This window comes from Ursus americanus, chromosome 5, assembly GCF_024610735.1.
Source record: "Ursus americanus isolate L20-20 chromosome 5, mUrsAme1.1.p, whole genome shotgun sequence".
In the NCBI taxonomy this organism is placed as follows: Eukaryota; Metazoa; Chordata; class Mammalia; order Carnivora; family Ursidae; genus Ursus; species Ursus americanus.
In genome coordinates, this window is record NC_142131.1 from 50,451,944 (window position 1) to 50,477,385 (window position 25,442).

The 25,442-nt window shown below is 40.4% G+C and overlaps 1 long non-coding RNA gene across 1 annotated transcript; it reads right to left on the reverse strand.

The window, feature by feature from the left end:
• Window positions 1-3,344: 3,344 nt before the first annotated feature.
• On the reverse strand, window positions 3,345-24,932 carry LOC123790579 (uncharacterized). The gene is made up of 3 exons (XR_006779130.2): window positions 24,778-24,932; window positions 7,576-7,662; window positions 3,345-3,565 (listed from the first exon to the last, which is right to left on the reverse strand). It is a non-coding gene; the product is annotated as an uncharacterized LOC123790579 (long non-coding RNA).
• Window positions 24,933-25,442: the final 510 nt, after the last annotated feature.

The following is a 25,442-nucleotide window of genomic DNA, read 5'->3' on the forward strand; positions in this document are numbered from 1 at the left end:
AGGGGGGAAAGGTTGAAAGCTTTTCCTCTAAGATCAGGAACAAGACAAGTGTACCTACTGTCACCACTCTTATTCAACATATTACTGGAAGTCCTGCTAGAGCAATCGGTCAAGAAAAAGAAAAAGCATTCAAATCAGAAAAGAAGTAAAGGTGTCTTTATCTGCAGATGATATCATCTTAAACATAGAAAATCCTAAAGACTCAACCAAAAAAAAAAAAACCTGTTGTAAACAAATTCAGTAAAGTTGTGGGACATAAGATCAACATACATAAATCAGTTGCATTGCTGTATGCTAACAATGAAATACCTGAAAAAGAAATAAAGAAAATACCATTCACAATAGCATCAAAATCAATAAAAGACTTAGGAATGAAGTTAGCCAAGTAATTGAAAGATTTGTACAATGAAAACTACAAAACTTCGATGAAAGAAGTTGAAGAAGACAGAGACAAATGGAAAAATACTCCATTTCTGTGGATCTGAAGAATTAATATTGTTAAAATGCCCATACTACCCAAAGTCATTTATAGATTCAATGCAATCCCTATCTAAATTCCAATAACATTTTCCACAGAAAGAGAAAAAGCAATCCTAAAACTGAAACCACAAAAGACCCTCAAATAGCCAGACCAACCTGAGAAAGAAGAAATAGCATCTATTTTTTAAAAGATAACCATTGCCTTAAATTTTTAAAAAATTATATTTCTATTAGTTTCATTATCTGGTAGCACTGTTTCCAGTGTAACAAACCACCAGAATTACATCATCTTCATATTTCCAGGGTTCGATTACACTGAAAGATTACATGCTAGCTCTAGGTTCCCTAGCCGCTAACTGTTGTCAAGAATCCCTCCTTAGTCGACACATGTCTGACATGGTGGAATCTTTCTTTCATTGCCTGTTAAATATCTAGCATTTGGAGCTCGAAGTCATCCCTCATCTATCTACTATTACATTCCTCCATCATCCATTCAGAGAGTGAAATACTAGGAAGCTTTTCAAAATGAGATTTAAGATCTATGTTTACTTAGGTGAAGAGATTTGTTATACAGTTAAATATTAAATGAAAAAAAATGCATGTTATGAAGCAGTCCTATGGTGTGATCTCATTCCTGTAACAGAAGATGTGAACTTGTATTATCACATACCCGAAGGTCTGGATGGAAGCAAACTCAGGTAATGATTAAGTACTTGGACTTTAGAGTCAGATCGACATGAGTTCAAATCCATTCTCTGCTTGACTGGATGACCTTCGGAAGGTTGTTTAAAATTTCTTACTCTCGTTTTTCTCCTTTAAATGAAATGCAATGAAATTTGCTTTCTGAGGTTATGAGGAAGATTAAGTGCTGGATATGTGTGAAACACTTAACACAGTGCCTGGCCCATAATAAGTGGTCTATAAATGATACCCACGATGATGATACGTGAGAAGATACAAAAATGTCAACAGCTATTATCTCTGGATATAGACTGAAGAATGATTTTTACATACTTCTGTAGTCCCCATCCCTACTTTAGTCAACCATTCTAATGTGTTAACATGTACTTTTTGTATATGCATATTATAAAATAGGTGTTTTGTAATGTGATATTTTAATTCTGTGAAACTATCATCATCTCGATAGTAATTCTGTCATTAAGCACTATGTCTTTAAGATCCATCCATGCCTACCTCTAATTCATTCCTTCTCAATGCTGTTTAGTACCGCAGAGTGCGTGTCCTCAACATTTTATCCAACAGCTCTCTCAGCAATTGGACTCAGCTTGCTTCTGACTTTCCACCACTACAAATAACATTGCAATAAATCTCCTCGAGCACAGCCTCTTAAGGATCCATGCAAGATCTTCTTTGACATACATACCTAGGGGTAGAATTGCTGGGTTTGGCATATGTATATTCTTAATTCGACTGAGTGGTGCCAGATGGTCTCCAGAAATGCTGCAGTAGTCCTTCCATAATGATGACATTCCTTGTATCCCCACCTCCCCACCAGTCTAATAAATATAAAGAGTTAACTCATCGTTTTAATTTATTTTTCTTAGATTACTAAGGATTTGAGGCTTTATTTCTCTTCATATGTTTAGTTTGTCACTGAAGTTTGCTCTTCCGTAAAGTGCCTGTTTGTATTCTTCACCTGTTTTTCTATTGGTGTCGCTGCCTTTCTCTTGTTGATTTATAGAAGTTACTTGTGTGATTCATTTAGTGAGGTCTAGACATTTTAAATATTTTTCCAATAATGCCTTCTGTGTAATGTGTGCAGGGGGTCTTGGAACAGAAAGGCTTAATGTTGACGGACTCAAAATTATCAGTATTTTGCTTTATGATTTGTGGTTTTGAAATCTTGTTTGAAAAGGTTTTCTTTGCCCTTAGGTCGCCGAGATATTTTCCTACATTATGCTCCATTAACCTTTATGGTGGCACCTTTCCGCCTTAGGACTCTAATCCATGTGGAGTCCACATTTGTATGGTATGTGAGGCAAGGATCCAGTTTTATTTTTGTCTCTATAGTGAGTCAGTTTTCCCAATGTAAGCTGCTAGGTACTAACTCGCGGTATCTTTTTCATCATATTTAAATTTCCACATGTACATATGGGTCAGCGTCTGAGCTCTCTGTCCTATTTTATTGGCCTATTCATCTGCTTTTTGTACCAGTGCACCACTATTTTTGTTACTATGGCTTTGTTTTGTGTTTTCATAGAGATGGCAAGCTCCCTCTCTATTTATGCTTTTAAAGCTTGACTTAGCCATTCACAAACTTTGTTAACTTGTCTCTGTCAGTTAATACAGTAACAGATTTATCCAAATAAATTTTAAAGTAAGATGTTACCATGTCCTCAAAAACATCTAGGTAGAATTTTTGTTGGGGTTGTACTGAATTTATCAATTAAATAAAAGAATTGATGCCTTTATAGTATAGTATTAACTTGTGTCATGGAAAGCATAGGATTTTCTTCATTTATTCAGATCATCTATTATGTCCCTTATTAATATTTTAAAGTTTTCTGTTCTTTCTGTTGATACTTTATTTTATTACTATAATTAACTCTTAGATATTTAATACATTTCTTGAGAGTGGGAATGATGTATTATTATTTATTCTATTTTCTGATTCACTGTTGCTAATGCTAAAAAAAAAAAAGATCGACCTCATATTCTGTGATCTTACTTAGTTCTCTCACTGGTTCTAATAGTCTGTCTCCTGAATCTGTTGGTTTTTCTAGATAAAAGATTATATCACGTGTAAGTGAATATAGTGTCATCTCTTACCATCTCTGTTAGTCCGTTCTCACTCAGTTATGCTACAATAACAAACAATCCCCAAATCTCAGTGATTTACAACAACAAAAATTTATTTCTCATTCATGTAACACACTGAATATGTGTTAGCTGCAGCTCTGCTCTGTACATTTTCTTGTTCTCGGATCCAAGCTGAAGGTGCAGCTCCATTCAGGACCACATCATTCTTGTAGCAGAGGAAAAGCTCAAGGGTGTCAGCTCGTCCATACAATGGTCGTTAAGCTTATGCTCAGAACGGGCACATGGTCAAATCCATTCCTATTCACTGGACAAAAGAAATCCCATGGTCAAACCTGATGACAATAGGTTTAATGTTGACGGACTCCCAGAAGAGGGCCCTGCAGATGACAAGGCATTGGGTAGGAAGTGCACTCTCTCTTGTAGGTAAGGGAGTAGTGAATAATTGTGAACAAGAGTATAATCTACCACCCCACCAACTCTCAGTCTTATCAGTTCTTTGTCTTTTCTTTAGCTTCAGCCAAGGCCGCGAGTGGTAATAATGAGCATCCTCATCTTACTTTCATCTTGAAGAGAATGAATCTTAAGTTTCTCCAACAAGTGTGATACTTAATATAAAGAATCTTTGTCAAGTTAAGGAAATTTCCTGCTACTCCTAGTGCTAGGAGTTTTGATCGTAAATTTGTGTCAAATCTTATCAAATGTATTTTTATCTGGATTGATTTAATCATTTTTTCCTCATTAGTTTATTAATACACTAACATTTTTTAAAAGATGTTATTTATTTATTTGAGAGAGCAAGAGAGCACAAGCAGGGGGAGCAGCAGGCAGAGGGAGAGGGAGAAGCAGGCTCACCACTGAGCAGGGAGCCTGATGTGGGACTTGATCCCAGGACCCTGGGATCACAGCCTGAGCCAAAGGCAGACGTTTAACCGACTGAGCCAGCCAGGTGCCCCACTACACTAGCCTATGTAATAAATTTTCTCTGTTGAGCCATCCTGTATGTCTGAGATAAACTCTAAATCTGACATATTATTTTTAAATCTACAGTTAAGTTAGCCAATATTTTACAATTTCTGAATCCATGTTAATAAGTAAAAATGGCCAATTATTTTGTCCTCCCTAACTTTGAATAAGGCGATGCTAGCCTTGCAAAATGATATGTATAGATTTTGCCCTTTTCCTATTTTCTGAAAAACATGTGAGGTAGAGATTAGTATTCCTTAAAAATTTGGTAGAACTTTCCAAAAAACCATCTGGGCCTGAAACTTTTTGAGAAAAATAGATCTTTATCACTTCTGATTATTTAATACACATTTGATGTAGTCAAATTCTATATTTTTTCTCTATCAGTGTGGCATTTCACCTTTTTTTTCTAGGAATTTATCCATTTTATCTAGGTCTTCAAGTTTATTAGGCTATATTTGATCATAAAACTCCCTATTATGATAGATAGAAATATACCAAAATGTTAGAAATTATCACCAAGAGTAGTATTAAAGATAATTTCTTTTTTTTTTTTAAGATTTTATTTATTTATTTGACAGAGAGACAGCCAGCGAGAGAGGGAACACAAGCAGGGGGAGTGGGAGAGGAAGAAGCGGGCTCCCAGCGGAGGAGCCCGATGTGGGACTCGATCCCGGAATGCTGGGATCACGCCCTGAGCCAAAGGCAGAGGCTTAACGAATGCGCTACCCAGGCGCCCCTAAAGATAATTTCTATGTTTTGTTATGTTCTGTGTTCTTATTGCTATAGTCTGAATGGTTTACGCTAAGATTTTGCTTTTATGTAATCAGAAACAACTCAGGCTTTTCCTCTTTTGAGTTGAAATTAATCCATAAACTTACTTCATTTCAGGAGTTATTTTCAGACATCCATGCCCCATCAGAAGGAGGCATTTGATGAATCCTTGGGCAGACTTGCTTTCTCAGGCACTGAATTCATCTCTAAACAAGGAGAAAGGATTTCCAGGGGGAAATCATAACCTGTACATGGCCCTGAATCTCCCTGTACACGTCCAACGTTTTCTAAGTAATAATAATGAAGAGGCACTATCTGGCCCTCTTGGGTTTATACCAATTTGTTTTATATAAAAGGACATTTTAACATAGCCAGCCATGGGTACATTTTTTTTTTTCCTATTTGCAATCGACCTCTTGGAACATCAGTTGTTTGTTCTGCTTTGCCTTTTTACTGCCTTTACTCTCCACTTGAGTATGGGTTTTATTAAGAAGTGTATATTTCACTTAGGCCTCGAAAATGTACTTTTTGAGGAAAAAGCTTTTCTTGGTATTTTGCAGTGAGTGATGACTTATTTCTGTTTGGTCTTTAATATGTGTTGTGTGTGGGTCCTGAGGATTCAATGAAGCTATTTTCTTTTGAAAAGCTGTCAGAAAATACAAATTAAATCCAGTAATTGAATAGACACAGCCGAACAGGTTGAGCGAGTTCACATTCATTTTAAAACAAATGAAAAAGAGGTAGAGTATGTGTAGGGAGGGATTTTTACCATCCTCCCCTGTCAATTAAATGTCTTCAGTTCTCTAGGGAAATGTCTACAGTTTATATGTATATCCCAGAATGATAGATTCTTCACCCCATCTTCATCTTTCATTCATACCGAAATAATTCTAGGCACATCGGTACTTTTTCCTGACATCAATAAAGGAGACCACAGGATCCTGCAGTGAATTAATTTGGGAGGGACTAGGAATCACACACACAAAAATTTTTTTTTCATTCACACAATTCTCTGCCCTCATCTTCAAAAAGAGGAGAACATGGTTTGAGAACTTGGCACATGGCATATATGCCCTCCTCATCATTGGATGGATGGACAAGAATATTAAGGGAGAAAGACACTGAAGGCATAGACCCTGGCTCTGCCAACTTAAAGCTGGGTGACCTTGGGCAAGATACTCAATCTCTCCAGCTTGAGTTTCCTAATATAAAAAATGAGGCTAATAACAGCACTTAATTCATGTGGTGGCCATAAGGACTAAGGGAGATAACAAAGTAAACCATCATATTTTATATAGTTATGTATATAACCTTGGTTTGTTTCCCCACTAAGCTGTTAGCTTCATCAGGGCAAGAAGCTTTGTTGGCTTTGTTTGCAATAATATCTCCAGCAGCTAAAATTGTACCAAAATTATAGCAGGTCCTCAACAAAAGCTACATTTGTTGATTGAATGCTGAATAAAAAGAAAAAGCATTTATTTTAGCAATTTGAACTAGATATGTTCTAGTTATGTTCTAGATATGTTCTAGTAGGTGTTTAATGAATAATACTATAATGACGGTAATTATAGGCAGTAGAAATGGCGTTGCGGACGTGGCTGGTGGTGGTGACGATAGAAGAGTGCAGTGGTTAATTGCAAAAGCCCTGGGAAACAGGCTGTGTGCATTTACTTCTGGAACATTATTATGGACTATGGCCTAGATCTCACTTCTGTCATCTGTAAGATGGGTATAATAATACTGTCTACTTTGTAGGGTTATTGGAGGTTGAAATCAGTTAATATTTTAAGCATATTTAGAACAGTGCTAGCTATTACTCTTACATCAACTACTTGCATCATTAGTCAGTAACTGCTGTTAATTCCTTTAATTTTAATTTCCTTAATTTTAAGGGAAGGCATTTAGGGAAACAGCCTCATCAGTAAAGTACTATGTGAAGGAAAGAAAAATCATCAAAAGAATGGAAGATGCAATTTTAAATGGCCAGTAAGTAAATATAAGAAGTTGCCTACCTAACAAGTAATCAAAGAATAGTGATAAAAACAATGAAAAACACATTTGACCCATTAGATTGGCAAAGATGAAAACACTGATAACACCCAATATTACCAAGGGTTTGGAGTAACAGGCACTTTTGTACATAACTAGTAAGAATATAAATTGGGACAATTCTGGGGAATTTAGCAATATATATCAATATTCTTAAAAGCCCCTGGTCCAAGAAGTGCCAGTTTTAATAATTTAGTCTACAGGAATAATAAGACCAGTGTTTTATAATACTTGTACTTGAATTATAATCACAGGTTGTATGTAATGTTAAGTGTTAGAATTTGCATCAATATGGCAGGAATGTAAATGTAATATTTTTTATCCATGCAATGGAGTATTCTTGCAGTCTTCACAAAGGATCCATGTTTGTTGGCATGGAAAGATGATTGTGTTGTGTTGTTATGTGAAAAGAAATCCTATTATAGGACAATGTGCGATTACATTTTATTCTAAAATTTGTATGTGTACACATTGATAAAAGCCTATGAATATATATCTCAAATGTTTAGAGCTTTTAACAGCAGTTACCTCTGGATTATAGAATTACAGACGTCTTTCATTTTCTTCTTCATATTGTATCTTCTGAAATTTTTACAGGAAGCATCTATTACTTCCCTAATGGGAGAGAGAAGGCAGTCAAAAGGCCATATCCACATGGGAAAAAAAAGAAACTGATCAAGTGTCTGAATAATTTGACCACTAAAGTCAACCAAATTTAAAAATTCTAACTCCAGAGTCAGTTCCCTGATCTAAAACAGCAGCAGCTAACAACTAGTAACCACTTAGTTACCATTTCTGTGACCATTATTAGTCTTTACTCTGACGCAGATGGTGGTGTGGTGGAATGTCCCAGGGCATTAGATGCCACGACTCACCTAAAATAATGGTGGAACCATGCATGGTCAAAGGGTGGACTGAGCCAAAAGGATTTGAGCACCTTCAGAGAGGGCAAAAAAAATCAAATACCTTCTAAGGGGATAAACTAGCACAAAGGTGCACTGTCTTCTTCAGGCGCCATTTTCACTAACATCTCCTCTCCCTTGGAAAGTTTGTTCATTTGTTTATTTAATCCACTGGTTTCCAAACTTTGGTGCATCAGAATCACCCAGAAGGCTTGCTAAAACACAGGTTGCTGGGCCCCTCCCTGAAGTTTCTGATAGATCTGGGGTGATCTTGCGTTTCTAACAAGTTTCCAGTTACTGCTGATGCTGATAATCCCAAGACCACTTGAGAACAACAGGAATGACCAGCCTGCATGTCATTAATACAGCCATATGGATTATTCCCTTTGAAAAATCACTCTATTGCTAGAACGAAACTAAAATCATAAATCAAGTTTTATATTGCCCAGAGTGCCCAGAGTCTCATTTCCTCTCAAATCACAGTGTTCGTTTTTTTCCATTCCCTTCTGAACTTTGTCCATCTGCACATTCATTTTTTTGTGTTGCAGCAATAATAGATAAACGTATGGAAAATCATAAAGTTTTCCCGTATTATTGCAGGGTATGTTCTCCTTATCTCCTCCAGCTAACCACTGACAGCCAGGTTCTGGTATAAATCTTTCCACAGCTTTCTCTGGGCTTATATAAACATATATGAGAAATGGTATAGAGAAGTGGTCAAGAGCCCTGGCTGTGATCCAGATGAAAATTCTGGCTCAACACTTAGCAGTTCGATGTCCCCATGCATCTCAGGCGTTAGAATCATTCTTCTGTAGGATCGGAATAATAACTGTACCTCCAATCAGGTTATGTGAGATTCAAATTACTTCACATAGGAGAAACACTGAGCAGAGTTCCTGGCATACAATCAGTAATAAACATAAGCCATAATTGGGTACATACCGAGTTTATTTTATTTTATTTTATTTTAAGATTTTATTTATTTATTTGACAGAGATAGAGACAGCCAGCGAGAGAGGGAACACAAGCAGGGGGAGTGGGAGAGGAAGAAGCAGGCTCATAGCGGAGGAGCCTGATGTGGGGCTCGATCCCGTAACACCGGGATCACGCCCTGAGCCGAAGGCAGACGCTTAACCGCTGTGCCACCCAGGCGCCCACATACCGAGTTTATTTTTACATACATTTCTCTGGATCTTGTTGTCTTCACAGCCCTGAATCCCTCCAGGTCAGATAGAGCTCTAGCTCTCCAAAAGTTGGATAATTTTTATGATAGCATGGATGCACCCCTACTTAGTGAGCCATTCCCCTTAGTGATGGGCATTCTGGCTGGTTCCAGAGTTTTACTGCTACAAATGCTGCAGCAACATCAAGGACAAGCACTCTTTGTCCCCATCAGCACTTCAAAGCACCCAGTTCTGCCCTTCCCCTTTGTGCAGAAACCGCCCCTTGCCCCTGATCCCTCCTCAGACAGGGATTTCCTCCGTGGGTCGCCTCCACTGTCTACTCTCTTCCCCAGTCCTTCCCTTGTCAGTCTGGCCAAGCTGGAGTAGAAACCTCTCGGAAACCCAAAGAGGACTGGCTAGCCACAGAGATGCTGAAGCCAGAGCGCCTGAGACTCTGTCATCCTCAAGTCCTGCTGTGGCCATGATTCCCACAGTGGGAACTCAGGCAAGACCAGCAGAAGCATGCCAGGAAGCCATTTTGACGGTGAGGTGGGAACAAAAGTCACGCAGGCCATTAGTTTGTGGAGCTACCCTAGACGGTTGAATGCACGGCCTCAAGAATAACTCCAGCAGCCAGAAATTTAGCATGTTTTAGGAATTAACCACCAATAATGACACCTTGTATTGGCAGAGGGACTTACACGTTCTCAGAAGATTCTCTGGGCTCTGTGATGTCATTAAGGGTTTTGCTGCTGAGTTAAGTGTCCCTCAGGGCCCAGATCAGCTTGGCTGTGATTCAGCTGAGCTCTTGATGTTTGCTGAAATACTAGATGCAGCCACCTGTGAGCCAGGAGTTTGGTGTTGGGAGGGAGTTTAAAGTGCTGCCTTGTAATACCCGTGAGCTCATCCAGCTCCCCCCCACCCACCCCCCGGACATGGGAACTAACAGCTATTGAGCCTGTATGTGCCTGGCACTGTTCAGATGTTATCTGACACTTAATCCTCCCTGAAACCCAGGAATGATTATCACCATTTTGCAGACAAGGCCACCGAGACTCAGAGAGGTAGAGAGCACATGGCCTGCGGTCACTTAGCTGGTCAGCAGAGCTGGACTTCAAGCCCATGTGACTAAAACACTGGGTCCTCCCCAGCACACACACAACTAAACCACAGAAACCCAATCTTTACAAAAAACAAGAAACTATTTCTAAAAGGTAATAAGGAGGGGCGCCTGGGTGGCACAGCGGTTAAGCGTTTGCCTTCGGCTCAGGGCGTGATCCCGGCGTTGTGGGGTCGAGCCCCACATCAGGCTCCTCCACTATGAGCCTGCTTCTTCCTCTCCCACTCTTCCTGCTTGTGTTCCCTCTCTCACTGGCTGTCTCTATCTCTGTCGAATAAATAAATAAAATCTTTAAAAAAAAAAAGGTAATAAGGAAAAAGCCACTTTCCCATAGTTGATGAGGATCGAATAGATTTGAGTATCAAACCTATTTAACAGTCCTCTCAGATCAGAAGCCAAATTATGTGTTACCCTCCGACCAAGCAGGTAGTTGTCAGTGGGACGATGGCACGAGGGTGGCAGCCGCGTCTTTCATTTGTTGACTGCTCAGTGTGCAGCATGCACTCTGTATGCTCGGCACTTGGACTTCTCGTGCTGACTCTTCCCATCCTGACGACAAGCCATGTGTGTTATGTTGTAAGGCACAAGAACATCCAGCCCAAGTGCCTGCAGCGAGCATGCAGTGGGCCTGAGAGTTGGCCCCGGGCCCCTGACCACCGAGCGTGTGCTTGCAATCACGTCGCTGCACTTTGTCTGACACGGGGCACTGGCACAAGAAAACAGACCCCGCAAATACTCCACAAGTTTCCCCCATGCTGACAGCCATTCTCAGATTTACGTGTTCCGTTCTGCAAGGCTCAGACGTAGCTAGACACTTGGAGTTAATCATTACCCGTCACCATTTATCTGTGCTGTTCATTGTCAGCGGGCACCTGCAGACTTCAGGACCCATCGCCCTCGGCTCTCCGCCACTTTTTTTTCTATACGGCCATCATGTTAACAGATGAGCTCTCTCGCTAGCAGAAGGCCGTTTCTGTGAACTCCAAGATAATATAGGCAGGTGCTCGACCTAAATTAACGGGATAATTGCCTCGAGTCCTTTCAGTCATTTGTCATCATGGGCTTCCACACAGTTCAGACAAAAGTCAGTCATGGCTAAGATGACACTGTGTCCTCCAAGAAATCGAAACAGAGCAGAACTGAACTCTGCCCAAGGCCCACCAATTCCCAGAACCTGAAGTGGAGATCCCCACCCCCCACCCCTGCATCACCTCCCCTGACCGGAGCAGAGCTGCCCGCTTGGTTCCCCAACTGCTCACCTCACTCTCAAAGGTCATCATCACAGCGATGTGTGCCTGCTGCGCGCCGGCCGATTGGCGGCAGAGCACATACCGGCGGCTCAGTGTTTCTGCTTGACTTGACAGCAGGCTTTATGCAAGTGGAATTGAGTTCCTATGGGCAAAGTTACGCACAGGCTCCACTCTTTTCCTGCTGGAATCAGAGTGAGAGCCACCTATCACCTCTCGTGAAGTATCACTTTCACTTGGCACTTTGTGAACCATGCCTTCACCGAGGTGGGGTAGTTCTTAATTCTGCCTTTTACCAACCTGTGCTCTGGAGGTGCTGTCTGCGGCAGGGGTAGGCAAGGCGAGGGGAGAAAAAGGGCAAATACAGTGGAAGCTCACTGTATTTGCTCCACCCCTCGTGGAGAGTCATGGTGGGGATTAGCATTATTAAAGGCTCTGACGGGGCCTGCTGTAGAGACACAGATAAACTTCCTTTTACCCGTTTCTTCCCAGTGTTACTTGAGTACCCACGTCTTTGAGGATGAGAGTTCATATGGCTATAAAACCACATTCTCCCAAGTGGCCGTGGCCCCTGGATTCTGGGGTAATGAAAATGAAGAAGACAGCATCCTAGACCAGTGGAATAGTAGGAATTGCATTGACTTCATGGCGCCTCACCCACTTCTTGAGAGTCGTAGGACATCCCGACCCAACAGTTTTCACAAAGCTCCAAAATGAAAACCGCCCCAAGTCTCTTCCACCAGTTGCAAGCTATTGCTAACATATACCATGGCTTCCTGCATCATGACGAAGTTGGGGAGAAGGAAGAAGAGCTTGTAAAGAGAGACTGCAACTGCTGGCCTCTTAGGTCTCAGCTCATCTGTTAATATTGCACATGGGCCAAGGCCACACTCCTTTGGACCCTTACTAGCTTTCAAAATCCTGAATTTACATAGAGAGGGCAGCATACATTCTTTACCTCCTCACTCTGACTTACAGGATCCTAAAACAAAGTCCTGAAGTCTAAAGATATTTGTGTAACAGAAATAGTCTAACACAACTAAAAGAGAAGAAGCTGCTGGGACCATTCACAGCCATCCTGGCAAGGATTAAAGATGGGAAGGAAGGCTCAGAGTGGTCTGCTCCTTCTAAGTTCGCTGCTAATTCTCGTTCTGTCTCCGACATCTGTATGATTAATAACATTAGAACTCAACAAATATCCATGGACACCTGACAGAGCACTAGTGTTCCACAGAACCCAGTTTGGGGAATGTTATTTTATATTATCCAGGCCTTCTTTAGAGACAGAATGCCAAGAAGTCTTTCATTTTGAAACTTATTTTTAGTTCTACAAGTAATACACGTGACTCGATTCTCCTTTTAGAAAATTAGGACATTGCAAATAAAGCTAAGGTCTCCTTCAACCACTATCCTCAATTCCAGTCCCTTCCCCTTCTTCTCAGATGTAATGAGAGTGTTTTGTCCCCTACTTGTATATATACCACACCTCCGCACGTGTGTGCACACACACATATTCATAATTTATATAAAATATATAATATGCGATTTTTTTACATTAATGGTATACTGTTTGCAACTTGTTTTTTTCATTGCAAAATGTGTGTGGGAGATCTACCATATTATTGTATATCTAGTCATTCCTTTTAAATGCTGTATGGCATCTCATCTTCTGCTTCCACCATAATTTACTTATTTCCATTCTGTTGGACCTATAGAGGTCATTTCCACTGTGGGGCTATTCCAAGCCATACAGTGCTAAACATCCTCATCAATGGTCCCTTGAGCACAAGCAAGGGATCTCTAGGGTAGATACCTGGTGATGTTACTGCTGCTTCCCAGGGCTCATTTTCATTTTCAAATGTGCTGCCAGGCCATGAGCAAAGAACATTCATCTGCAAGAGAGTGTAGGGAGGGTATCTCCGCAATGACTCAAGAAAGTCAAAAAGGAGATGAAGGAGGTGGGTGCATTAGCTGCTTTTGAAAAGCCTCCGACATTTGTGTACAAGCCAATAGCCCCCAAATCCCATCCACCGTCAAGATTAAAGCTATGGTGACTTTTTCTCAATCCAAAGGCTGCCTTCTGCCTTCCTGAGCTTTCTTTTTCCCTTCTACACTGTCCTTGGTATTCCACTTAAGCTAGTATTCTGGTTTTTTGTTTGTTTGTTTGTTTTTTAATGATTTTTTATTATATTATGTTAGTCACCATACAGTACATCCCTGGTTTCCGGTGTAAAGTTCGATGATTCATTAGTGGCGCATAACACCCAGTGCACCATGCAATACGTGCCCTCCTTACTACCCATCACCAGCCTATCCCATTTCCCCACCCCCCTCCCCTCTGAGGCCCTCAGTTTGTTTCTCATAGTCCATAGTCTCTCATGCTTCATTCCCTCTTCTGATTACTCCCCCTTTCTTTATCCCTTTCTTCTCCTAGTTCTTATGTTCCATAGATGAAAGAAATCATATGATAGTTGTCTTTCTTTGCTTGACTTATTTCACTTAGCATTATCTCCTCGAGTGCCGTCCATGTTGCAGCAAATGTTGAGAATTCGTTCTTTCTGATAGCTGAGTAATATTCCATTGTATATATGGACCACAACTTCTTAATCCAGTCATCTGTTGAAGGGCATCTCGGCTCCTTCCACGATTTAGCTATTGTGGACATTGCTGCTATGAACATTGGGGTGCATATGGCCCTTCTCTTCACTACGTCTGTATCTTTGGGGTAAACACCCAGTAGTGCAATGGCTGGGTCATAGGGTAGCTCCATTTTTAACTTTTTAAGGGACCTCCACACTGTTTTCCAGAGTGGCTGTACCAACTTGCATTCCCACCAACAATGTAGGAGGGATCCCCTTTCTCCACATCCTCTCCAACAATTGTTGTTTCTTGCCTTGTCTGTTTTTGCCATTCTAACTGGCGTAAGGTGGTATCTCAGTGTGGTTTTGATTTGAATTTCCCTGATGGCTAATGATTTTGAACATTTTTTCATGTGTCTGTTAGCCATTTGTATGTCTTCATTGGAAAAGTGTTCGTATCTTCTGCCCATTTTTGATTTGTTTATTTGTTTCTCGTGTATTGAGTTTGAGAAGTTCTTTGTAGATCTTGGATACCAGTCCTTTATCTGTAGTGTCATTTGCAAATATATTCTCCCATTCCGTGGGCTGCCTCTTAGTTTTTTTTGACTGTTTCCTTGGCTGTGCAGAAGCTTTTTATCTTGATGAAGTCCCATAAGTTCATTTTATCTTTTGTTTCTCTTGCCTTTGGAGATGTGTCGTGAAAAAGTTGCTTTGGCTGATGTCGTAGAGGCTAGCTAGTATTCTGATCTGAACCGCTCTAGAATGTGAGTGTGCACACACGTGGGTGAGGAAGACAGACATATCATCATGGAATGTTTACTGTTGAATGTTTTATCGTTGAGTTCTCTTTTTTTCTTAAAGATTTTATTTATATGACAGAGAGAGACAGCCAGTGAGAGAGGGAACACAAGCAGGGGGAGTGGGAGAGGAAGAAGCAGGCTTCCAGGGGAGGAGCCCGATGTGGGGCTTGATCCCAGGACTCCAGGATTACACCCTGAGCTGAAGGCAGACGCTTAACGACTGAACCACCCAGGTGCCCCCATTGAATTCTTTTTAATAGGAAAACTGAAGAACCCTTTTATTTAGTAAGAAAGACATAGGTAAATGACAGCCAGTTGCCAGTTCATATACTGTAAAATAGAATATATATACCTCACAACGATGAATTTTCCCAAAAGGTGATAGATTTGCACTAAAGAACAATAGGATATTTATAAGCAAGATAGTGATCAATTTGCATCCAATTAGTCTTTCCAAGCTCAAGAACATTTGAAACCCCAGACTTAAGTGTAGACATAAAAATTGTAAGCACACTACTTTAGATGCATGTTTCCTTCAACATCTAAGTGCAGGGGTCTTGAGACGGTGTGTTACGTGGTGGAATTCTAAAGAATCGGAAGGCGAAAGATAGACATTTACAAGTGTTGAAGACCCAAGTAGACCCAAAAAGATTACTGACTTCTTGAATAATATGGTCCTTTCAGTCCACCCCATACCAGCCCTTAATGCTTCCAACACCCCCACGTCTCTGATACCAAACTAAAATAGGAGAGTAGAATTGAGAGGTAAAAGTCCACCACTGAAATTAGGACAGGGGACTTTTGCAATTGCACCCTGGAGTATAATTTCCTGGAGGGTGGAAACTTTTAAGATTTGGTAATAGCAGTCAAAGAGACAGGAACAATGCTTTATGACTCACACCCAGCCAACAAGGATGGAAAACAGTATAATTTGAAGGGCACCAAAGGGCCTAAAATATGACAATGTATCAGCTCCTGAAATTCCCACCATTAACTTCACTACCTCAGGGCTTCGTAGACATGCTCATGATGTTTTTAGTATTACTCTTTAATTTTGAAATTAATACATGCACAAGATTTTAAAGAAAAAAACTAACATCACAGAAAGCGTACAATGAAAACTAAACTCTTTCCATTTCCTTGAGCCTAGAATTCCATACCTCAAAAACTATTAAGGTTTCATAAGCTGTATATCCTTCCAGAAATTGAGTAATGTATATTAGATAGATAGATAGATAGATAGATAGATAGATAGATAGATAGATAGATAGACAGACATATATGTATAGATGATTGTGCATAAAAGTTCTTCAAACAAATAATATCATCTTTTTCATACTATCTTTACCTTACTTTTTTACTTAATACATTTTGGGCATCTTTCTAAATTAGCATTTTTTTATCTTCTAAATTCTTCTAAATAGCTATATGGTATTTCAAAGGTCCCTGCTCCCTCTAAATGTGCTTTAGTTTATAAATACAGTCCCTAAATGATGGGCATCTGAATAATTTTAATTTTTTGCTATTATAAATAATACAGAATTCAACATCCTCAAACATATCTCATTGCGTATAGGAGTAACTATATCCATAAGATTGTTTTCAAACAGTGGAATTGCTAAAGCAGAGAAAATAAACCATTTTAAATTCTGAAAACATTGCCAAATTTCTGCTGAAAAAGCGTATGCCAATGGTGTAGAAGAATGCCACTAATCTCCCACATCCTCACCAGCACTGAGTTTTATCAAACTTTGTAGTGTTATTAATTTCATTTAAAAATGATTTATTTTTATATCACGTTTGTCATTTTAGTAACTCATATTGCTTGTTTTGTGGTCCTTGTATTATGATGTGATTGAGCATCTTTTCATGATTATTAGTTACTCGGTTTTTTTTCTGCAAGCGTCCTCTTCATAATCTTTGCTTATTTCCTTATTTTTCTCTTTGCACAGTGAATGGTACAGCCTCTAAGGTAGCTTTTGTCACATACACAGCATGTATTTTTTCCTAGTTTATCATTTATCCTTTTACTTTACGACATTTCTTACGATATAGTATTTCATTTATGTAGATAAATCTACAATGCTTTAATAACTGCTAGAATATATTCACTCTAGTTCAATGTTTGATGATCTCTTCTTTTTCTGACTTTTGGAGCACATGTGATTCTTAGCATTTATTTGACACTTAACTTTTACTGAGTTGTTTGTTAGCTAATATGCGTGTGGGGTGTGTGTGTATGTGTATGTATATTAATCCCTACAACTAGATTAAAACCATCTTGAAAGCCTGGAGGAATGAAAGGTTCCTTTTCATTCCCCAGCCCACAGTGTCCAGTATCTAGAAATGGGAAATTTAGACATGGGGGGGGGGATTTCACATTAGAGCACTGTGAAGAAGCACGGAGAGATGGAGGGCCAAATTGACACAATGACCTAAAGAAGGAGTAACAGATTTCCCAAAGAAGGTATGAATGAGTCTCCAAAACCAACTCAGTCTTCTTCTACCCTCTGCCTGGAGTGAGGAGAGTTCTTAGTGTTTTATGATCTTGCCCCCACCACCCACCTTCCCACATTTATCTTGTACCATCCTCCTCCCTGTTCTTTGTATCCTGCACCCTGGCTTGCTTTCTGTGATTCAAATATGCGCCAGGTTTGCTTTTACCTAGGGTCTTTGCCTGGAACGTTCTTCCCCTTGATTTTCACATTCCTAACTTCTCTTGTCATTCAGACCTATGGCAGACTGGATTTTCCAAAGTTGGCCTCATCAATATGTATCCTACAATCTGAGGTTGGTACTCCTCTATCAGGAGGTGGGGTCTGTGTTGCTCCCTGTTGAAACTAGGCAGATCTTTATAGTTATCTTAACCAACAGAATACAGTGGAAGTGACACAATGTGACTTTCAAGGCTAGGTCCTAAAAAAATAATACTGCTTCCACTTGACTCACTCTCACTTGGGACACCTGCCCTGGGAACCCTGCTACCACACCGTGAGACCAGGATACCTGGAGAGACCCCATGTAGGTGTGCCCGGAGCAGTCCCATTTAAGTACTCGTCCGACAGCGAGCATCAACCGCCAGACATGTGCTTGAACAAACCCCAAAATTCTTCCACGCCCCACCTTCTGGATCTTCCATCTAAGCTCCAGACATTGTGAGGCAGAGACAAGCTGTCTCCACTATGCCCTCTCAGAATTCCTGACCCAGAGAATCCCAGGAACATAGTAAATTGTTGTTTTAAGCCACCGAGTTCACTGGTGATTCATCATGCAGCCATAGTAACTGGACTAAGACATCAGCTTCAATGACCTCAGAGAGGTCTTCCCTAACCTCCCAACCTAAAGCTGTGATCTGCTTATCGCATCACCTTATTTAATTTTAGTCCTCTGTGCAGTACTCCCTGCTGGTTTCCTTATTTGTTCTGCAGGTTTGCTTAGTGTCTGCCTCCCCCCACTAGAAAGTGAGCTCCACGTGCACAAAGGCCCTAACCCTCTTGCCTACCTCAAAGTCTCAGCACCTACAACAGTGCCTGGCACATACTACGTGATCACCAATATTTGCCAGACTCATAAATGAATTAATCAAGTGTTCCTGGTCAGATTCTTTCATTAGACCTTACGTTTGCTATTTGATTTAACAAACTTTTACTGAGAACTTCCTCTATTCTTAGAGCATGTGTTGTAGTTTCCTTTCCTGTGGCTTTATGTGTACTTCAAAGAGTGGTTTAAGGCAAAGAGAAATAAAAATATGTAATAACCAGGAGATACATATATGACATTTTTTTTAATTGGGCTGATAAAAGACAGAGAGGGGAAAATAAAATAAAGGGAAGTAAGGTGAACTCTTTGAAAATTAAAATAGAAAAAGGAAGAAAAAGAGCTTGCCAAAGAAAGCGATGGTTATCAGCCACATGCACAACTGAATTCTACCGTTGTGATATGGTTTGTAGTTTCTTAAAAACAGTGTAATCCTCTTTGTTTATTCAAAGAATACCAGCATGTTGGTCAGAAAATTCATTAGATGATGTGGGAAAATCCAGCTCTCTGAAATCTGATTCTTTATGGTTGGATAGAATGTTAAACCAAAAACCTTCCCTTTCCCCTACTTATTTACCACTGTTTACCCTAAAGGGGTGAGATTCAGTGACCAAACGGATGGAAGCATGGAAGAGCCCATAGTCTATAAATAGAATTCAGGCTTTTTTAAAAGCTTGAATCTAATTGCTCTTAGCAGTTGTTCATGAAGTCAGTCTGGTTTAGCCAGTTACCTGGAAAGTTTCTTCCTGAGATAGTGAGTTTTAGGGCATCTAAAAATGTCTTGTTTCCTCCCTTGGACAGCACATTTATACTTTTGTTTTCAAAATCTAAACCACCCTTGCTATTTTATAAAATGTTGGAGCCAATTTAACAGTTCCATTGGCCTTTAAAGAAAGTATTGGAATCTCAGAAAGGAGCACAGAACTAGAATATTATAAAGAGTTGCTAGGGTGATATGTATTTTTTATGACATCCTTGGGAAAATGAACACCTTAACAGCCATGAACTTGCAACTTGCTTGTGCCTATTATAACTTACAGCGTACAGTGATGACTTCTTGTCACTAAAAAATGTTCAAAGTTTCTTGGCTAAAAAAAGCATAGGAGATGAGATATGCCCTGTTTGAAGCTAACTATTCCTCTGGAATAATAATATAATACATAACAAATAAGGCTTTCCAGAGGATGGAGAATTAAAATGAAAGATGTGAAATCCTCTCCTCTTCCCTGCCATCCGACGCTTAAATATTACTCCGTGGCCCTTCGTTATGTACCCACTTAAAATACCCAAACTGATATTATTTGCAACTGCCTACACCTTTCCTTCTCATTTGGCATGTATTCTGTAATTTTTATCTTGAATCTCAATTTGGCTAAGATTCTTCGTGGCCCTCTCCTTAAATATAGGTTGAAAGAAGCGAATTCAAAGACTACAAAATAAAATCACTTACCCCTCTCAGTCCTCACCTCTCGAGTCAAAAGACAGCTGGGACACTGATCTGATAACAGGACTTGACTGATCATTAGAGTATGTCTTAATAAGACCCAAATAGTAGATTCAAGTCTTCCCATAAGTTAATCTTACTTAACTCTGCAGGATGCCTCAGAATACTCCTCTAACCTTTCTTCATGCCCTTGATGGGAAGGCAATTAAATCAGGAAGATATGAAAATTAGTCAAAAAATAGCAATATTCATTACATAGCCATTGGGAAGTTCTGCTCCGACCTGCATTTACTGTTAGGTTAGGCCAGGTCTCCGTGTCGTCTTGTGAGTCGGATGTCAAACAGATGGCCCCTGGGTAGGAGCCACCAAACCAACGGTTGGTTTCCCAACCCTGGCACTTGCCTCTCTGCATGAAGGCTGAGTGGGAGCTAGTTAGATGTCTTTTACTAGCAAATCTAGTCACAAACTAAATTTTCTGCCTTCAAAGTTAATGTTCTTTAAATGTTCCAAAGCTTTTAGCCCAAGTATCCCCGATTATGCTCTAACTTTCCCTTCCAGTTCTTTGCCTGCTCTATTTTTACACAATAATTATGGAAAGTTTGTTCCAGGAACAATCAGAAAATAACCCAAACCCAATCAGCCAAATAACCACAATCATCATCATCATCATCATCATCATCATCATCATCATCATCATCTTTATAAGAGGGTGGCAAAGGCCAGCCTGGTTTTAAAAGAACAGATTCCAGCAAGCTTAAGATTCTTGAGAGTTCCCTCTGTGTTAAACTGAAACTGAAATATGCACACTCTCCTTATTCCTTTTACCAAACTCCATATCCTAGCTCAAGAGAATAAGCTTTCAGGAGTTTTTTGGAACAACTTAAATGGCAAGTTGAAAATCAAATAGTTCTGACACAACCGTGATCTTGATGAGTTAACTGCCAATGTATATACCATATGGATGAAATTCTTCCTCAAGTGCATGTGGGTGTGTTTAAGGGTAGAGCACTTGGGGCAAAATGCATTTCAAGCTTTTCAAAAACCCATATATTTACAAAAATCATTTGATGTACTTTTCTTTTTTAACTGATTCCAAATCTGGCCTATTTCAAAGGCAGAGAGTTCCTGGTCTTTCTAGGCCCCTTCCCTCTCTTGTTTCTATATAAGCATGTTCCTTCCTATTCTCAGAGGGAGAAAATGTCCAAGTCCAAAAACCCAGACTGTATACACACCCTCAACTCTACAAGGAAAGCATCAGACTGGAAAAAAGAGACGCTGACATTCAGTCCCAGGGGACTGGCTAATGGTGGGTTACCCTGTTCAACTCTAGCAGCCCACCATGGCTCTAGGATGTTCGGTAGCCATACCATGCTGTCACTCATGTGGAGCCTAGGGTCAAGCCTTCTTTCATGGACTGCCATTAAGCCAAGTTTGCCCTATCCCAAAATGTAACCCATCCCTGACTTCTAAGTTTAAGTGCAGGAATATATAGTTATCTTCATGAGCCTTCATCTTGTTGACTTTGATTTATGCTTTAGTATTTTAAGATTATTCTGAATCCTAATTCAGTCAAACCTTCCAGTGGAGTTACATTATACAAGGGGATTTGGGTCTAACATCAGTGTATTTAGTGTTTAGTCTGCTATCAGTGGTATTCTAGATAAGGCTCAGAATCCTTCTCAAATAGTGTCCCAACTCCTGCTACCCATCAATCTAGTTGGCACTTGAGATTAAATCTATTCACTGTGCCTGCTTTAGATGTTCCCTTTTCTCTTCATTAGAATTATTCACAGTGGGCAGTCAGAATTACAGTCTTTAATATCTACATGTCTCTTGAGCTAGATCTATTTTAGAATTTCTGCCTATGACAAGCCTACCCAAGTCATTTGAAAGCTATCTTCCCAAACCCTGGGACACACATATGGGTGCCTAGAATGTCCTTGCTTAATGGCAGGGTCACTTCTGCCAAGTTCTCATCCTTTCCACGAGACCACTCAGTGGTCTGTTGCTCATAGGAAAAACAATGGTAGCCTCTTGTGGTTTTTTCCATATTTTGACTAGTAAAATCAAAATAAATAAACAATTTATCAAGTTATATGGGGGGGGAAGGCAATAAAACAGTAACTATGGTTGCTATTGATACCAAACCAAATGGAAAACGTGGAAAATACCTTCCTAATGACAGATTATATAGACCAAAAACAAGGGAGTACTGCTTCTACTTTTGCATTCCAGCTAAGAGTCTCATCCAACCATGTGTCAGTAACACCTGTGAAATAGTTCTGGCTTTCTTATGTTCTGATGTCCAATCGATTTCATTCATCACCTCTAAGTATTTGCATACAGATCCTAAATTTAGCAAAGGCACGGGTTTTTTGACTTATTCACTTCCACCACCCCAGTGCTGAGCATGTTACCTGACGTATAGTAGATACTCAATAGGTATTTGAAGAACGAATGAATCTGAGATGTAAACAATTACTCCTTATTGTTTGTTCCTGAAAAGTATTAAGTTCTTCCTCTATCATAGCTTTTACATAAAAGCGATTTGAGTAAGAATGAACAAGTTGCTATATTTATTGAACTTGATTTTCTGAATTTGGTAAATCAAAAGAATTGACTTTAAAGCAAAAGTAGGAGTTACTGATTTCCTATCTCCCTCACATCTCTCCCTACTCTTAATCTTAAAACACAGTACACACACACACACACACACACACACGTACACACGTACACACACACACACTGGAGTAACAGACACAGTATAGAGAACTTGAGAGTGTAAGAGCGTATTTTCTTCAGTAATAGAAGTGGGTTTGCATGCAGGACTATCTACATTGCCCCTTCCATCCCTCTTGTATCCAAGAATACTTTCTGCTAACTGGCTAGTGTGTGTTAGGCCTGCCAGTCAGCCCTGGAATCAAAGAGGAGCAAAGTGGCTCCCATAAAAACACAATCATCAGATTAATCTTGCTTGGCCGGGTACCAGTCCAGCTAACCATCCATTGACAATCTCATAACCTTCTGCACTCATCCAAAACAAACAAAACAGTGCCTGATTCCAAAAGGAAGAAGAGGGGAAAATGAAATATGTCTGTCCCATTTACCTTTCAAACAAAAGACAAAATGTAAGCGAGGGTGTAATATGAAAAGCATGGGTTTGGTAAGATCACAGTAGCTAAGTCACTTTGGGTACAAAGTGTATATTTTTGAGTGTACCTGGTGCTTTCAAATCAGGACATCATAATAACTGAAAATTATAGGGCAGCGATGGAGCTTCGCGGCTAAGAGCACAGCCTTTGAAGTTATGCAGACCTGAGTTTCACTTCCTGTTTGGTCACTTTCTTTCTGTGCACCTTGAACACATTATTTAAACTCTCCGTGCCTCAATTTCCTCAGCCACAAAGGGGATGCTCACAGTTTCTATTTCACGGGGTTGCTGGAAAAATGAAATGAGATAACCCACGTAAAGTGCTCATAAAGTGCCTGGCACAGAGAAACACTTAATAAATGTTTATTATTATAGCTATGATTCTTACATTAATCCAAGAGGAATTCATTTGGCAGGAAGGTTGATGGACAGAGTAGAAATAGCACAGAAGTGTCTTATCACTGAGAACATAGCCTTTCTGAGAAATAAACTACCCAGCAGGCCCAGTCACTAATTACAATTCATTAGAGATGAAACGGAGACAAATATGCCATTGTAAGAACCGGGATAGAGAATTGCTAATGAGGATTGAGACAGTGGTTTGAGGAAGAGAAAAGGCAAATCAGTCTAGTGTGCTGTGGACAGAGTCTCTGGTCGGTTCTCCCAGACAAGAACATACTGTGAAAATCTTCACCACTCCACCCAAAAGCTGAATCGGAGTCCTGAGAAGCCAAATCAGTCTGATCATACACGTGCCTGCCTTTTGGTAGCCAAAAACATGGCACGCAGGGAGGTGACATTTTACTTGCAAACTGACTAAAACCCTTTCCTGGACACGCTATGAGGGAGGGTCACGAGGTATGCTGTGCTAGGGGGTCTCCATGGTGCCTGAGGTCCAGCGTCCACTTTGGAGGTCCTGGCAGTGGAAGCTCATGCCGCATACAAGTCTACGTTTCATTAATGTCTTTCACTTGAGATCCTCCGGAGACCAGGTGACCAGGCCCGGAGCTCATGGAGCCCACAGCCTAGTGAGAGAGTGACCGGCCTGCGTGACAGTACAGGGTGATGGGTGCCCTGGCAGGGATAGAGCTCAACAAAGAAACAAGTAATTAGCCTTGGGGTGAAGAGTCTGCTTAGAGAAAATATCTAGAATGTGGCGTGAAGAATGAATAGGGTTAGAAAGGCAGTAGGGGCCAGGGTGGGAGAGCAGGAAAGGAGGGGTGAGCACGGGCAGAGGTCCAGCGGAAGAGCGAGAGCGTGGCATATTTGAGGGATTAAAAAATGGTCTGTGCAGCTGCAGGCAGGGAGCATGGAGCACATTCATTTTTGTGATGGATATCCAACATTAATTTGCACTTACTCTGTGCCAGGCCCTCTGACAAGCGGACCCATTATGAGTATTAGCTCATTAAATCTGCACAGCAATCCTATGAGCTGGGGACTGTGGTTCACCTCATTGTACTAATGGGGAAATTGCAAATGAGAGAGGTTAGGACTCAGATATTAAGACCTGAGTCCAAGGCCTCACATCCTGTAAGTGAGCTGGGTTTTCTCCCTGGGGCCGCCAGCTTGAGCATTCCACACGCTTCCTGCTGCTCCTCCCCCGGCACAAGGTCCTGCCACTGCTGGCCAGCTCGCCGCACAGGTTTTAAGACACAGGAGATTGGAGAGTGCTTTTGTTTAGGTGTGTGGTTTGCCTCAAGTTAAATCAAAATAACCTGCCCCCCCCCCAAATTCTCCAAATACGTTTCTCAGTGACAGAAAGTATGACATAAGTTTTTACTTACATATACACAATTTTTAACAGGTTTGACCTCTGTGGATCCTCAGTTCTTGCAGTCTTGATTGCGACTCTTTTAGAATCCTTTGGGTGGAAAAATGGCCTCATCTGAGAGGACTGGTCGGTCTGGGACTTGGGCAAACTTTCTGAGTGTGCCTGAGGCTGGATTCTATCCAAATACCAGGGGAAGCTCTGAGGTAACCTTTTGAGAAAAAATAAAAGCCACTGTAACTTTTCTACACACGACAGCCAAATGGAATATTGGTCCTTGTCGAAGTCCAACAGCACCTAGCCTAATGCCTTGCACCTGGCCGATGATTGAAAAAGTACTGGGAATTCGTGACTAGATAAGAGCATGGATAAATAAATGAAAGAAGTTTCTGTTGTTTATGTGTCTCTTGGCTTTCTCCTTACTATGGGGTGTGACAGTATAAGGAGAAATATTTGTGGCTAGGGCTAAAAGGTGTAAGAACAGCTACAACTCTATGACCACAGAAGTAATAGCATCTTGAAGAGATTTTTGCACACCCACAACCACAGAAGCATTACACACAGTGACCCAAAGGGAGAAGCCACTCAAATGTCCATCCACATATGAATGGAAACACAAGATGTGGTGTACGCATACAATAAATAGTACTCAGCCTTAAAAAGGAAAGACATTCTGACACA